Source organism: Globicephala melas, chromosome 5, assembly GCF_963455315.2.
Source record: "Globicephala melas chromosome 5, mGloMel1.2, whole genome shotgun sequence".
Classification (NCBI taxonomy): Eukaryota; Metazoa; Chordata; class Mammalia; order Artiodactyla; family Delphinidae; genus Globicephala; species Globicephala melas.
This window is the reverse complement of record NC_083318.1, coordinates 51,274,814-51,288,995: the sequence shown is the minus strand read 5'-3', so window position 1 is coordinate 51,288,995 and position 14,182 is coordinate 51,274,814.

Below are 14,182 nucleotides of genomic sequence, written 5' to 3'. Positions count from 1 at the left end.
AAGTGGATATAGGTGTATGTATAACTGATTCATTTTGCTGTACACCCGAAACTAATACAACATCGTAAGTCAACTATATTCCAATTTTAAAAAAGGGTGTTTGCTGCCCAGGCTGCTATGTGCAGAGCAACCTATTCCTCTTGTTCTTTGCCTTCCTTGCCTTCTAGACTCAGTTCAGCTCCCAGACACATTAGGGAATGACAGGAAAACATCTCTATTCTGTGAAGACCATGGCACATCTGTGGGAGTTTTCTGGGGCTGCCACAACAAAGTACCACTAACTGGGGGACTGAAAACCACAGCAATTTATTCTCTCACAGTTTTGGAAGAGCATTCAGAGCAGGAGGAACAAAAATGCCAAGGCGCTGAGGTGGGAGCGTGCCTGGCCAGGGTGATTGGAGCAGAGAAAGAGAATAAGAGCAGTGAGAGCTGAGGTGAGAGTTCTGCGTTGCTCAGTACTGGTCAGGTTCCCACACGGGCAGTGATAAGGAGTCGGAGTTCATTAAGAAAGGGAGAGAAATTCAGGACGTCAAGGCAAAGCCTCCTTTCTTTACACATAGCATCCACTCTGTTGGAATTCCTAGGCATCCTTCCAAACCAGTCTGTGCCCACCTCCCCTGATTCTGCCCCCTCCCCACTTCTCTTCCATCACCTCCTCCTTGCTGGGCATCTGCCCCATCTACACACAGGACACCTCTTGATCTCTTTTATAACAAACCATCCAAGGCACATATGTCTAGAAAAGCACCTAGCATGTTGCTATAGACACATTAAGCACTGAATGGTGTTTCCCTTCTTACCACAGCTGTAGGGATTTTCACTGCAAATCAAATTGGAACTGAGTTTTCAGAGAAGGTCTTCTGTGCAGAGAAGTTTATGTGCAAAGACATAAAGATGTAACAGCATCCTTACAAAGAGCTCTCTTGCTAATGATAAGTCGTAGGCAAGAATGCATTCCTGACATGTTCAGCTTCTCAGACCAGAGATAGAATATGATCAAGGGGGGAAAGGGGTGAGCGGTTCTATGAGGATCTTTGGTTCCATTCTTCTTCCAGATGAAATCTGTATTCATGGGGCAAAAGGAAGAAATTCACATAGAGTAAAATAGACCTCATGGATGTCCACAGGTGTATGTGCCCTGACTTTTGTCCAAGCCAAGTCTTAGCTATGGAAAATGTACCTTTTCTATAAAGGATCTAAGGAATCCTAAAGGGCTCCAAGGGGATATAGGAAAGTTTGTGTATGTGAGTGTATGCATGTGGAGAGAGGAGAGACTGAGTTCTTGTGTGTTGGAGATCAGGGGACGGATGAGGTTGGGGGAGGCGGGCAGGGAGGTTGGGTCAAGAAAGTTTAACAGGCATTTGACTGCTTAGCCAAATATAGAAGCGGTACCTAGAGAATGACGTCATTATACGGGAAGGGGATTGTTTATAAGTGGAACACTTCAGACTAGGAGGTTTCAGCACCTGCTTTAATCAACCGTACTACTACTTTTATGATGATTTACACTTATAGAAGTTTGAGTAGTTTTCTCGAGTTCCTTCCCTTTGCTTATAGTTTGGAATTTTTCCATGTTTTTGGACCCAAATAAATGCAGCTGTTTGCTCTGTGAGAGCTGTGGAAAACATATATTTATGCTGCATTTGTGATATAGAGAATGTTCAATTGAAACTGAATTTGGCGTCTTGCCTTATGTTTCAACTTTTCTTTTAAATAACATAAGGACCTTCATTCATGCAAATAATGCTATTGACTCATCAGCACGGTACAGCAAAAGAACGGGGCTCTGGGCTTAAAAAACGAGTTTCAGTTCTGCTGCATCAGGAATGACCTTTCTGGATGGCAGATTACATTTTCAAAAGATGGCCTCAAAAATCTCACATCCCATGTACTCTTTTACAATGTGTCCTTGACACTCTCCCATCAAGAGGAAAAGTCTATGTCCCTTCCTTTAGAAACCAAATGGGCTGTGACTTCCTTATAACCAATGGAATGTGGCAGAAGTGCCCATACATGACTTGTGAAACTGTGTCATAAAAGGCAGTGCAGCTCCTGCCTGTTCACCAGAGAATTTGTACCTGGAGCCAGGCTGCCATGTAAGAAGTTGACTATCCTGAGGCTGCCATGCTGTGAGGGAGCTAAGCAGTGTGCAGTAGCCACACGTGGGCCCTCCAGTTAAAAGTCCTGGTCTTTGGGCTTCCCTGGTGGCTCAGTGGTTGAGAGTCCACCTGCCGATGCAGGGGACACGGGTTCGTGCCCCAGTCCGGGAAGATCCCACATGCCATGGAGCGGCTGGGTCTGTGAGCCATGGCCGCTGAGCCTGCGCATCCGGAGCCTGTGCTCTGCAACGGGAGAAGCCACAACAGTGAGAGGCCCGTGTACCGCAAAAAAAAAAAAAAAAAAAGTCCTGGTCTTTGAGTTCTTCCAGCCCAGGTGACAGACATATGATTGAAGAAGTCTGCAGATGATACAAACTCCCAGTCATGGAGTAACTCCCAACCTTCAAGTATTTCCAGTTAGGGCTCCAGACATGCAGGAGACAAGCTATCCCTGCCATGCCCTTTCTGAATTCCTGACTCAAATTATCTGTTGGCACAGTATTTTATGCCACTAAATTTGGAAGTAATAGGAATAGAATTGGCATCAATAGAAACAGAAAATTTGGAATCTGGAAATGGGGGCTACTGTAACAAAAACCTAAAATCTGTGGCATTAGCTTTGTGATCCAGTGGCAGATGGGTCCCAGGAGCCCCTTGCGAAGGCAGTTAGCGCAAGCTGGAAGGGCCTCAAGGAGAACACTGATGAGGGTTTAAAGGAAAATGAGGGACATGTTATCAGAAACTGAAGGAAAGGAGATCCTTGTTATGTAGTGGAAGAATTTCAGCAAAACTCTTCCCTGTGATAATGTATAAAGTAAAAAATATATCTAGTAAATTGACTTCCAGGCAGCGTACTGAGGGTGCTGCCTGACTTCTTCTAGTTGATGATAACAAAATGAGAGAGGAGTGAGATAGGCTAAAGAATAAATTCTTAAGTTTTCAAGTGTAATTTGGAGACTATATAGAGGTCCCAGAACAGTCTCTTCAGCTAGAAAGTATCTCAAAGTAAGAAGTGGCTTCTGGGACAATATAGATTCAAGATGTGGCTGTAAGATCCTTTGTTTAAATCTCAGAAAGATCTAAGGTGCTACCTCAGAGATTCTTCCAGGAAGATAAAAGTCCTTCTAAGGATCTTACTGTGTATCTTGTAGAACTTCTTCATTAAAAAATAACTTCTAAGAATCTTGAGGGTATTGTCTCACAATAGCCACACAAGGGTCCGAGAGAGAAGGGCCTGACTAAAAGAGATTTGTAAATGTGGTTTTGTCTAATGCAGTACATTACATATTGATACACACATACAAATTATATATTTGATACAAAAAAACCCATGAAGTTTTTTTTAAACTATGCAGCTTTGACTGAAAGGAATAGAGACAGTATAAAATGAAGAGAGGTTTTTTTGACTCCCAATCTTTTAAGGACAAGAAGCAGGCTGAAAGGCTATTCAAATTCATGCACAAGTCATTCCTTATGGAAAAGGAGAGATAACTCAGAGGGCAGAACCAAGAGCCACGAAGAAAAACCCAGAGAGTAGAGCTAAGTCCTGATATGAGCCCAGATTTCAGAATTGTTATGGACCAGTGACCACTGATGCCTTCTGTTTTCCCTACTTTTGAATGGGAATGTTGACAGCAGTTATACAACACCTGTCCTACTCTTGTCTGCTGCTTGTATGTGGGAGAGACAACTCATCTCTTTAGTTCATAGATGTACAGTTTAAGAGGATTGGTACTTAAGGAGATCAACTTAAAAACTGTACCTGAGGAGCATCATCCACACATGGACATGACTTTTCATGACTTTTAAGATGAGATTCTGGACTTATACAACTGATGCAATAATGGGATACGACTTTGTGCATCTTGGGAGAGAGGTGATTCATTTTGCATGTGCAATGGGCATTGCGGCCAGTGGGTGTGGTCACTGTATTTCCACCAAATTTGCTGGAATAGTCATCCTTGCAACTCCACAGCCCCACGTGAGAAATCTCCACCCTGAGGCTGCCGCGCTGTGATAAAGAAAATCTACACAGAGAGATCACATGTAGGCGCTCTGGTCAACAGTCTTAGTCTCTAAGACTAGAGGACTTAGTCTTAGAGGACTAAGACTCAGGCATGCAAAAGAATGAGCCTTCAGATGATTCCTGACCCACTGTTGAGTCACTCTGCCTTTGAATCTCTCCAGCTGAGACCCCAGGCATCACAGAGGAGAACAAGCTGGCCCTGCTGTGCCCTTTCTGAATCCCCGAACATGGAATCCATGAACATAGTGACATGTTTTACATCACTAAGTTTGGGATGGTTTGTCTTGCAGCAACACTGACTGCTGCAAGAGAGCCCTGATCTCGTTTTGTTTTCACATCTGTAATTTGAAGAATTTGGTCTACATGACTTGCAAGATCCTTTTTCAGTTACAAGAACTTGAAAATCTGATCTTATCACTTAAAAGCCTTTGGGTCAGGTTGCTGGCTGTTCCCCTCACCCCAAATCTGTTTTCTTCTTTATGGTCACAAGACCCCTCTGTTATTTCCCAGGCTTCTTTACAGTGGTATGTGACCATGATTCTAAGTTCTCATTGAGGGAACATGAGTAGAATGGATATCTACCACTTCCCTCTCACTTGCTTAGAAAAAAGTCACAGGCCCTGGACTTTTTTCCCTTCCCACAAGCCGGAGCACAGTTAGGCCAGCAACTCAGCTTCAAACCTGCACTTGAGGATGGTGTCCTAGGTGAAGGAAGAACCATAACATGTAAGGAACCCAGGACCCTGAATGGCTTTGGGAGCAGGGCTGCCTGCCAGCCTGTCATGTGCAGGAGAAATTAAATTCTTTCTTATTCAACCCACCATATATTTGGGTCTCTGTGACTGAAGCTTCACTTTAATCCTAATACACCCTTCAAGGACTCCCAGTGCTTGTGGGACAAATTCCAACTTCCTTAACATGGCTAAGGCTCTGGTCCTCCCTCCAGCCAGATCTCCTGTCACTCACTTCCCTGCTCTTTGGTTAAGCCAACGGCATGAAGTTCTTTTGTTCTCATGTTGTTGTCTCTGCATGGTTGGCACATCCTCTTGCCTAGCTAACTTTTACACACCCCCAAGGTCTTGCTTTAAATGACACTCAACTTAGATTCCCTATCATGTTCTCTCAAAGCATGCCTGTATTTTTCTTTCACAGCACTTATCACCTTGCTACTTAAATAATCCTCTGTTTGATATTTGCTTCACCATGACATTGTAGACATCATAGGGACAAGGCTCATGTCCTTCTTATTTCTTGCTCTATTCCCAGTTTCTAAACTGTGCACATAGTAGGTACTCAAAGAGTATTTGTTGAATTTTATTGAATGAACTTGTAAGATAGCTGATCAAGTTTTGCAGTTTAGGCTTGTGGTCAGAGAAGTAAGCAAAAGATGAAACTGCCCATATGGGTATCAAGTTACGACCTTGGCTTCATGGTTAATTATGCTCACAAATCAGCTGAGCTCACTCCTACCAGGCTATGGGCCTCCCGAGTTTGCTCTCTAAGGGCCATCTTGACTGTCGTCAGGGATACTTCTGATAATAGAATCTCTCTCTTTAAAAAATTGGTTTATGGATGAAAAAGTCCCAAGTATATAGGATGCTGAGTTTAGCAGAATCTGTATGTAAATTGGTATTTTGCTGGTGATCAATCTTGTGCTAAAAATGGAAAATCAATACAAAAAAGAAAATCTAAGGGGAAAAATAAGTTGTAGACATTTTTGGTCCAATGAGTTTCCCAGTCCGAGGACACTGCATCTGAAACCAAGGTTACTGTCTGTTTCAAAGGCATGTGCGAAAGCAGACCAGACCACCCTCTCACATACAGACAGTAGAACTAAAGCTCTCAGTGACAAAAGAGTTTCAGATAGCACTTCCTGGGAAAGGCCTTTGCAGTAACTCATTGAGACTAAGAAGGGGCTCATTGTACATGAACTGCAGTTCCAGGGTCTCTCGAGCTGCAGAGTTCACTGAATGGCTGAAGGGACAAGTACTAACCTCATGCATCCGGCAGTGATTGCAGAAACAGCCACGAGCCCCAGGACATTGAAATAGCGTGAAAAAGAATAAAAATGAGCAAAGAACACCTCATCTCAGAGCCTGCAACTGGACATCAGAAGGGGTTGGCATAATGGAAAGATATGGACTGCATGGGGAGAAGGGCAAAAGTCGCTGAGTCAGTATCAATTCACACTACTTCTGATTGAAGTAAAGGGGGCCTTGGCAATGGTGAAGCATGAATTGGGGAGCTAGTTGACCTATCCATCATGGACTTTCTCCGGATAATTTATGTAGACACCTAATTAACTTTGTTACACAAAGATGAGGAAGTTGCAATAAAAAAAAATTGTGTTCCTCCCCCCAAATTCCTATGTTTGAAGTCCTAATCCGCAGTACCTCAGAATGTGACCTTATTTGGAAATAGGGTCATTGCAACTGTAATTAGTTAAGATAGGGTCATACTGGAGTAGGGTGGGCTCCTAATCCAATATGACTGGTGTCCTTGTGAAAAGGAAAATTTTGGACACGGAGACAGACAGGCGTGGAAGGAAGACGATGTGAAGAGACAGGGAGGGAATGGCCTCTAAAACCAAGGAGGGAGGCCTGGAACAGACCTTTCCCTAACAGTCCTCGGAAGGAACCAACACAGCTGATTTTGATTTCACACTTCTAGCCTCCAGTTCTGCTAGACAATAAAGCTCTGTTGTTAAAGCCACCCAGTCTGTGGTCCTTTGTTAGAGCAGCCCTAAAATACTAATATAGTAGCTTAGTACAATAGCAGAGCACGTGGTGCTAGAAGGCAGTTTAGTCCTGGATCCACCTCTTACTAGCTATGTGACTTTGGTCAAGTCATTTAAAAACTCTTTAGAATTCTCAGCTTCTTTTTCTATCAAATGCAGGTAATCAAGAGTGATATTCAAAATACCTAACGGCCCATAAAGCACTCTGTAGAGGCTGCCAATCCAATAAGTGGCCACAGGGCCTCCAGCACATTAGTTCTTGAAGATCCATCCATCCATCCATTCACTCTTGAAGATTCTTGGTTGGATGGGCACCAAGCACTTACCTGCTGAGGCACCAACACAACTACCAAGCTCTGTCTACCCCTTCAGCATGCGGTCAGCTTAGAACAGGGAGACACGCGGGGATGGGAGCCAAGGTGGGGGAGGCATACAGGGCTTCAGACGTGATAGGGGTTCCCCCTTGGCTGTGCCCACCTGGGTCCCTCTTGGTCTGGGGTGTTCAGTGGGGAGGTATAAAGGTCAGTGGTTTATTTCAGGGGCACAGAGCAGCTGTTATTTACCAACTCATATGGAAGTATTTTACAATTTCGACAACTAATAAGGCCTTCCTGGCTTTTACCTACTGAATATCAGGCCTGGGATAATTACAGATAATTATACAGTTTTGTGAAGATCAGACGAGGTGACACACGTCAAGTATTTAGCAAAGTGCCTGGAATATGGTAATTGCTCAATAAATGCTAGTTTACATTATTATTGAGAAGAATGGTATTTAAATAGAGCTCAAAACACACTTATTAAGCACCTGTTATGGTTTGTTGCATAGTAATAGATAACCAGAATCCTGCTCTTCAGGAACCTCAAGCTTCAGGGCATTGTGAAGCAGCCAGGGCATGGGAATTGGAAGTTCTGGACTCTGGCCACAGCTCTGTCCCTAACAAGCTCTGTGACCTTGGGCACAGTGTTTTATCACTCTGGGCCTCTACTTCTTCTCTTGTATAGTAAGGGGTCCAGCTATCTAAGATTCCTTGTCTTTGTAACACTTTATGGTGCTGTAATCTTTCTTCGATGATGTTAACAGTACCTTCACTACCCTTTTGTACAGAGTCCACCCAAATGTAAAATTAGGCTTAATTTCGTGGAGTCATAGACCTTCAAGGTCATCTGGCCTGATCTGCTCATTGTACAGTTAAGTCACAGAGAGATGAAGATACCCCAGCTCCCAGGGTCACTGCTCCAACCCACTGCTCCCTTTTGAAAGTATTTTTTGTCCAATTAAAACTTTCCTTAACCTTGGAAAGGGGTCACTGCTGCTTCTTTTTCAAATTGATGAGTAAACTCACCAACTCATGCTTTCTGGGTCTTTGTCACCTTTGCTCTTGCCCTCTCCCAGCTTGCCAAATGGACCTGGTTTTTCTTTTTTGTGTTTTTTATTTTTTCAAGTATTTTTTAAACTTTTTTTTTATTATGGTAAAATATATATAATATAAAACTTGTCATTTTAACCATTATAAGCATACCAAATGAACCTGGTTTCATGGTTCACTCCCAGTCCCTGAAGATGCTGACTATATGATGTATCATAGTTGAAGGGTCCAATTCTGGAATACTTCTCCATGTTCTGCAGTGTTCAGCTGCTTGGGGAACTCAGCTACTAGACCAGGAGCCTCGAGGCTGGAGTGGGTCTTAGCCTCGTTGTCACGCCCACTGACTAGCTCAGCATTTAGGACCAGCTCAAGAAATGTTTGTCACGTGAATAAACAACCCTGCATGTTAAAGGAGACCCTCCTCAGGCTCACTTGTGTCACCTTAAGATTATTTTTCCTGTCTCGTGGGAACAAACAGCATTAATAAACGGCAATCGTTGTGTCACATGTGGGCATATAAGGGGCATATATGTGCCTCTCTCCCCAGAGGTAAACTGCTCAGTGAAACAGCAGGGGCATGATAAGCTCGTAAATGCCTTGTTGACAGTCTCTCTTTAGACATCATGTTTACTTGCCATGTTGTGTTCCTGTTAGAGAACAAAGAGAAATTTGCCCTTTGGTGACTGAATGAGGTCAAAGCATTATAAACAGTGTCACCAAGGGCTGACAGTTTCTACCCCGTGGATGTAATCCAAGCGAGCAGATCACTGCCATCCTTGGAAACATTTGCTCAAATACACCCACAAACCATGGCTGTGGGCTGTAGGCAAACGCCTCTGTCTGCCCCCAGACCAGCTGAGCACGGCAGCTCGGGACCTCACAACTGTTTGGATATTGAAAGGAATCCCTGCTTTGGTGGAAAGCAAGAACCAGTGCCAGTAAACTTTCTCTCTAACGGGAATGAAGGGGCTCTAAAACCATTTGGTCTGGCTTTGTATCTTGGTCTCTTGAATTTCTTGTCTCATTGCAACTGCAAGTTGCAGAGCAAGGTCTGGCTCAGAGAAGCTATTCCTAAGCTGTGAAAAGTTCTCTTGGCTGTCAGGGTCACGGCCAAGCCAGAGAGGCTGCTACCAACTGGGAGAGGCACATCATTAGACAAATGCCATGACCTGGTATGGGGGGAAAGATAGAAATCAACATCCAGCGTTCCGAAGGACAGCCTAATGGACAATAAATATTTGACCAGCTCCATCCATTTGTATGGAATGCCACCTTTTCACCCTCTCTAGCAAATTGTTTTCTTTCCTTCTTTTTTTCTTTTTCTTTTTTTAACCCCAGGCCCCTGATTCTTCCACAGTACAGGAGGAAAAACACTTGTGTCACTTCACTAGCGAGATCTGTGCACACAGTTGGTCCTAGATAATGTTAATTCTCTTCTTTGTTTTCCTCCCTTTCATTGAAATAAGCCTGCTCATCTCTACTGGGTAAAAGTTCTTCCCCCGACCCTAAGACAAAAATCAGATAAGAAGACAGTGTAGGTGATACTATTTTAGACAGTCATTAGCCTTTTTTTTTTTTTTTTAACTAAGCCTTGCAGAGCGACAGGGTCAGTCCCTCTCTTGGCCTGTAGGAGAGGCCAGTGGCCCCCAAGTCAGACGTTTCTATTTTCAGCTCCCCAAGTCCAGAGAGTGGTAACCTCCACCTGGGTGAAGGCCGAGCTGCTAACCCGCCAGCAGCAGGGCCTGCAGCCGCTCTCTGCATTTCCATTTCCATAAATTTACATCAAATTTGTGCTGAATCATAGCCCCCCATGCAGAAGAAATGAAATACATTATCAATAAGTACAACAAATTTGAATAATCTGAGAGCAGACTCACTTTCCCTGTCTCTTTTCCATTTAACTGCTTCCTTGGGCTACAGCTCACTCCACTGCCCCAGGGGCCAGGGTTGGATTTACCCCCATCCACTGCTGTGTCCAATGTTTTCCACTCTTCTCTTGTGGGTTGTTTTTTTTTTAATACATATATACATTCTTTTTTATATTCTTTTCCATTATGGCTCATCCCAGGACATTGAATATAGTTCCCTGTGCTATACAGCAGGACCTTGTTGTCTATCCATTCTATATGCAATAGTTTGCATCTACTAACCCCAAACTCCAGTCCATCCCTCCGCCACCCCCCTTGGCAACCACAAATCTGTTCTCTGTGTCTGTGAGTCTCTTTCTGCTTGGTAGGTAGGTTCATTTGTGCCATATTTCAGATTCCACATAAAAGTGATATCATATGGTATTTGTCTTTCTCTTTCTGACTGACTTCACTTAGTATGATCATCTCTAATTGATTTCTCTAGTTGATTTCTTGGCCTCTTATCCGGAGCGCAAGCCCTGCATCTACCTCTGTCTCTCCTTTTCTTCCTTTTCTTCTCCAGCTCAGGGCCCTTTCCTCCTGACATCTTCCTCCCCCTTGTCGGGACCCTTCCACAGGTAGAGAAAAAAGCTGCCCGTCTGCCTCCACCGGTCCCCAGCCTCCTGCCCTCAACGCTCCAGTCAATCACGCTCCGCCCCTTCCGGGGATGGCAATTGTGGGTCCACAGGCCATCATCAGCCCCACTCGGTCATTTTGAGCACCTCGGAAGAGATTCAGCGGGGAGTGGAACTTCCTTCCACCCGCTGCTGCCCGGCTGACTGGCAGCTGGCTGGGCTGGGGGCAGGGTGGAGAGGAGCAGCATGCAACTGATTGTTTGCTGCTGGGCTGGGAGGGCTTGGTGGCAGCACAGAGACGGGCCAGGAGTTCAGGGGGCTAAGAGACAGAGAATGCTCTGAGTCAGGAACCCAGCCAGAATCCCCTGTCTGTCTGTCTGTCTGGTGTCTGGCTGTGGGCCCTGGTAGGGAAATGATGGATGAGGCCCTTTGCAGAGTATCCCCAGGTAGGGGAAAAGAAAGGAAGAGAAGAGGCTTATCTTTTACAGAATTGAGGCCAGTGGCCCAGAGGACCTCGGGTCTCAGGGCTCTGCAGGAGGCCTGACTGCAGTGCACACTGGGACCTGCAGTTCCCTGCCCTGGGTTAAAGTCACGAACAAAGGAAGCCATTTAGCAACCGGGTCATAGGGACTCCTGGCAGGACCTGTCAAAACGGCCCTCCCTTGACAAGAGAAAGAATTGAGGATCTTGGCTCATATAGAGCAAATTAATATATAAATTAAACATACACACACACACACACACACACACACACACACACACACACACCCCACTATAAACCACAGTCATTAAGAATCATTTTCTTCCCAGGCTCATCAGACTGGGTTTCCTAATTCAGGCAGGAGAAAAGTGACTGGAGAAATGAATGGCCATAAATATTGCCCCAATTGTACATTTCAGAGAAAAGCTGAGCCAAAAATCTCTACTGGAGATTTGCTCAGTTTCCTTTAATGAGAATGCTGACATTCTGGCTTGGGCGGCCAGAATTTGAACTGAAAATGCTGTCTGGAGAAGTTGTATCAAAAGCTTTAGGGCTTTCCCGTGTGTCTGAGGCTGCTGAAACTTAGCCAAAGTTATCTTGCAAGTCGATAGAGAACCCGTAAGGAGAGGCTATGTTTCTAACAATAACTTCAAGCCATCCTTTCTTTCCCAGTCTCTCCAGAGATTTGTTTTGTTTTGTTTTCATCAGTATCTTCTAGTTCAATTTCTTAGATTAAGCTATTTTGGAGTTTCCATATCTAAAACCCTCCCAAACTTTTGAAAGTTTAAAGCATCACTCAAAAGCACCTAAGCACTTTCCTCTAACTACACATGCAAATAAATAAATAAATATTGATAGAATTGGCCCTGGGGCTCTGAATATATATATAAGAAAAATTGGGTCCCTAGAGATTTGTCAGAGAGTTAAGGGGATGTGAAAATAGAGGCTGAAAACAATGTTTCAACAGTTAGTGTCAGGGTAGCAAATTTAAGACCAGGGTCCCTGGTTTTAAACTGGTCCCATGCAAATGGACTGTGGGATGGAACATTTAATGTACTGCTTTTATCAGAGGTGAGGACAGTTGATGAGCAGTTTTATTTTTTCCTTTGAAAAATGTAAACCACAATAGTATTAGCTTCGTTTCTGTCAGCCTGGGCTGCTGTTGATGAGGTGTCTAGAGGCCTTCTGGTATAGGTGCCTGAAAGCTTAAACCGCGTTTAATTATTATTATTACTCAATGTCAGGCTACATAAATGAAAAGAGATAAAAAAGAATCGTTCACAGCTACATTGCCGTGGTTTGTGATTTCATCACATCTCACAGGCTAAGCAGGTTCGACCTGGCACTTGGGGCATGAAACCTCTAAGGGAAACCCAGGCAACTGGAGATGCCGTTTCAACTGAGTTGAAAGTTTCTCCACACACTGGGGAGGGTAGAGCCTTGGCGCTCTTTGATTTTCCTCCCCAGTTTTATTTTTAAACACCTTAATAACTGGCTGACTTACTTCAGAGAAGGAAAGCCAGTAGGCGCAAAAAGTCGTCCAGAGAGTTGTCGCAAAGGTACATGATCCCTCTCCTGAAGGTCCCTTGGCTCCCAACAGCTTGCTGATTGTCCTGCGGCCTGAAATACCAGTGAAGGCTCCAAAGCCACAGCAGTACTGAAAGCCTCAGCTAAACATAGTAACTAGAAGGGGCGGGCTGCTTTCCCACCCGAATGCCAGCCGAGAGCAAGGCGCAGACCTCGAGGCAGTGGAAGGCAGATGGACCAAGTTATGCCCACTCTTCCTAAAGTCTATCTCATTGACAGGTTGGAATGAAACCAGATGGTTTGCCAGAGGGCAATATATTGGCAGACAGTACCTTTCTTCTTAGCATGAGACATCGATCAGGCTGTTAGGAACAAGTGTTTGGTGCTGAGTTAACCCTAGACATTCAACTCAGGGGTGACCTTCTTTCCACCCTCTTGGATTACAAAGAATGGATTAGGTGGCCCAGCTGGTCAGAATACCAGAAGCATTAGCTGTATTCTAGCCCCTTCTTTTTCTCTTGTTCCCTAGAGCACTTGTTTGCAAAACTTTAATGGTAAGCCTCGCAAATCCTCTAGGACAGGGACCGTGGTCTGCAATGCTATTGAATGTGTTCAGGATGAGTACAGGATTTGTACACAACAGGCACTGAATAAAAGTGCTACCTACTAGACTGGCTCCTTCCTGTAGCCCCTGGTCTGCCAGAATCTGCTGTAGAATCTTCTTTAGATGAGGACCCAACAGGTCATGATGCCAGGGCTTCCAGAGAGAGTTCAGGCCATCCAGGCTCCTCATTAGTGGTGTCACCTCTTATATCAGTTATCTATTGTTATATAGTAAACCACCCCAAAACTTAGGGGCTTAAAACGACAACAGCTTATTTAGCACGTGCTCTGTAGGTCGGCAAATTGGGCAAGGCTCAGCTGGGTAGTTCTTCTGCTGACCTCAGCTGGACTAATGCAGGCCGCTGGGGGTCAGTGGCCTCACTCACATGTGGCAGTTGGCTGGTTGTTGGCCACGAGTCCTTCATCATCCAGCAAGCTCTTCTGGGCTTGTTTCTATGGTGGTGATCAGAGGTTCCTAAGAGCGTAAGCAAGAATAAGCCCTACTGCACAGGTATTTTACAAGCCTCTTTGTGTAGCACACTTGCAAACATCACGTTAGCCAGAGCAAGTCACATGGCTGAGCCTAGAGTCAAAGACAGTGGGTGCGACATGGGAATTATGGACACCATTTTGCAAACAGCCAATAAAACAAGACCAACAATAGAATGCAATATTTCCACCTCCCAGGGGTAATACTTCATTTTCGGGTTTCCAAGAGGCTGGGAAGTGTCTCTGGGAGCTAGGAGTCCTCGTTGAGTCTCTGTTTCTCCACCTTTTCTCATAAATGGAGGTAACATCCATCCTGCAGGATCGATTCAGGATCAACAGGGACTAAAACAAATAGATGTTGGTTGCGA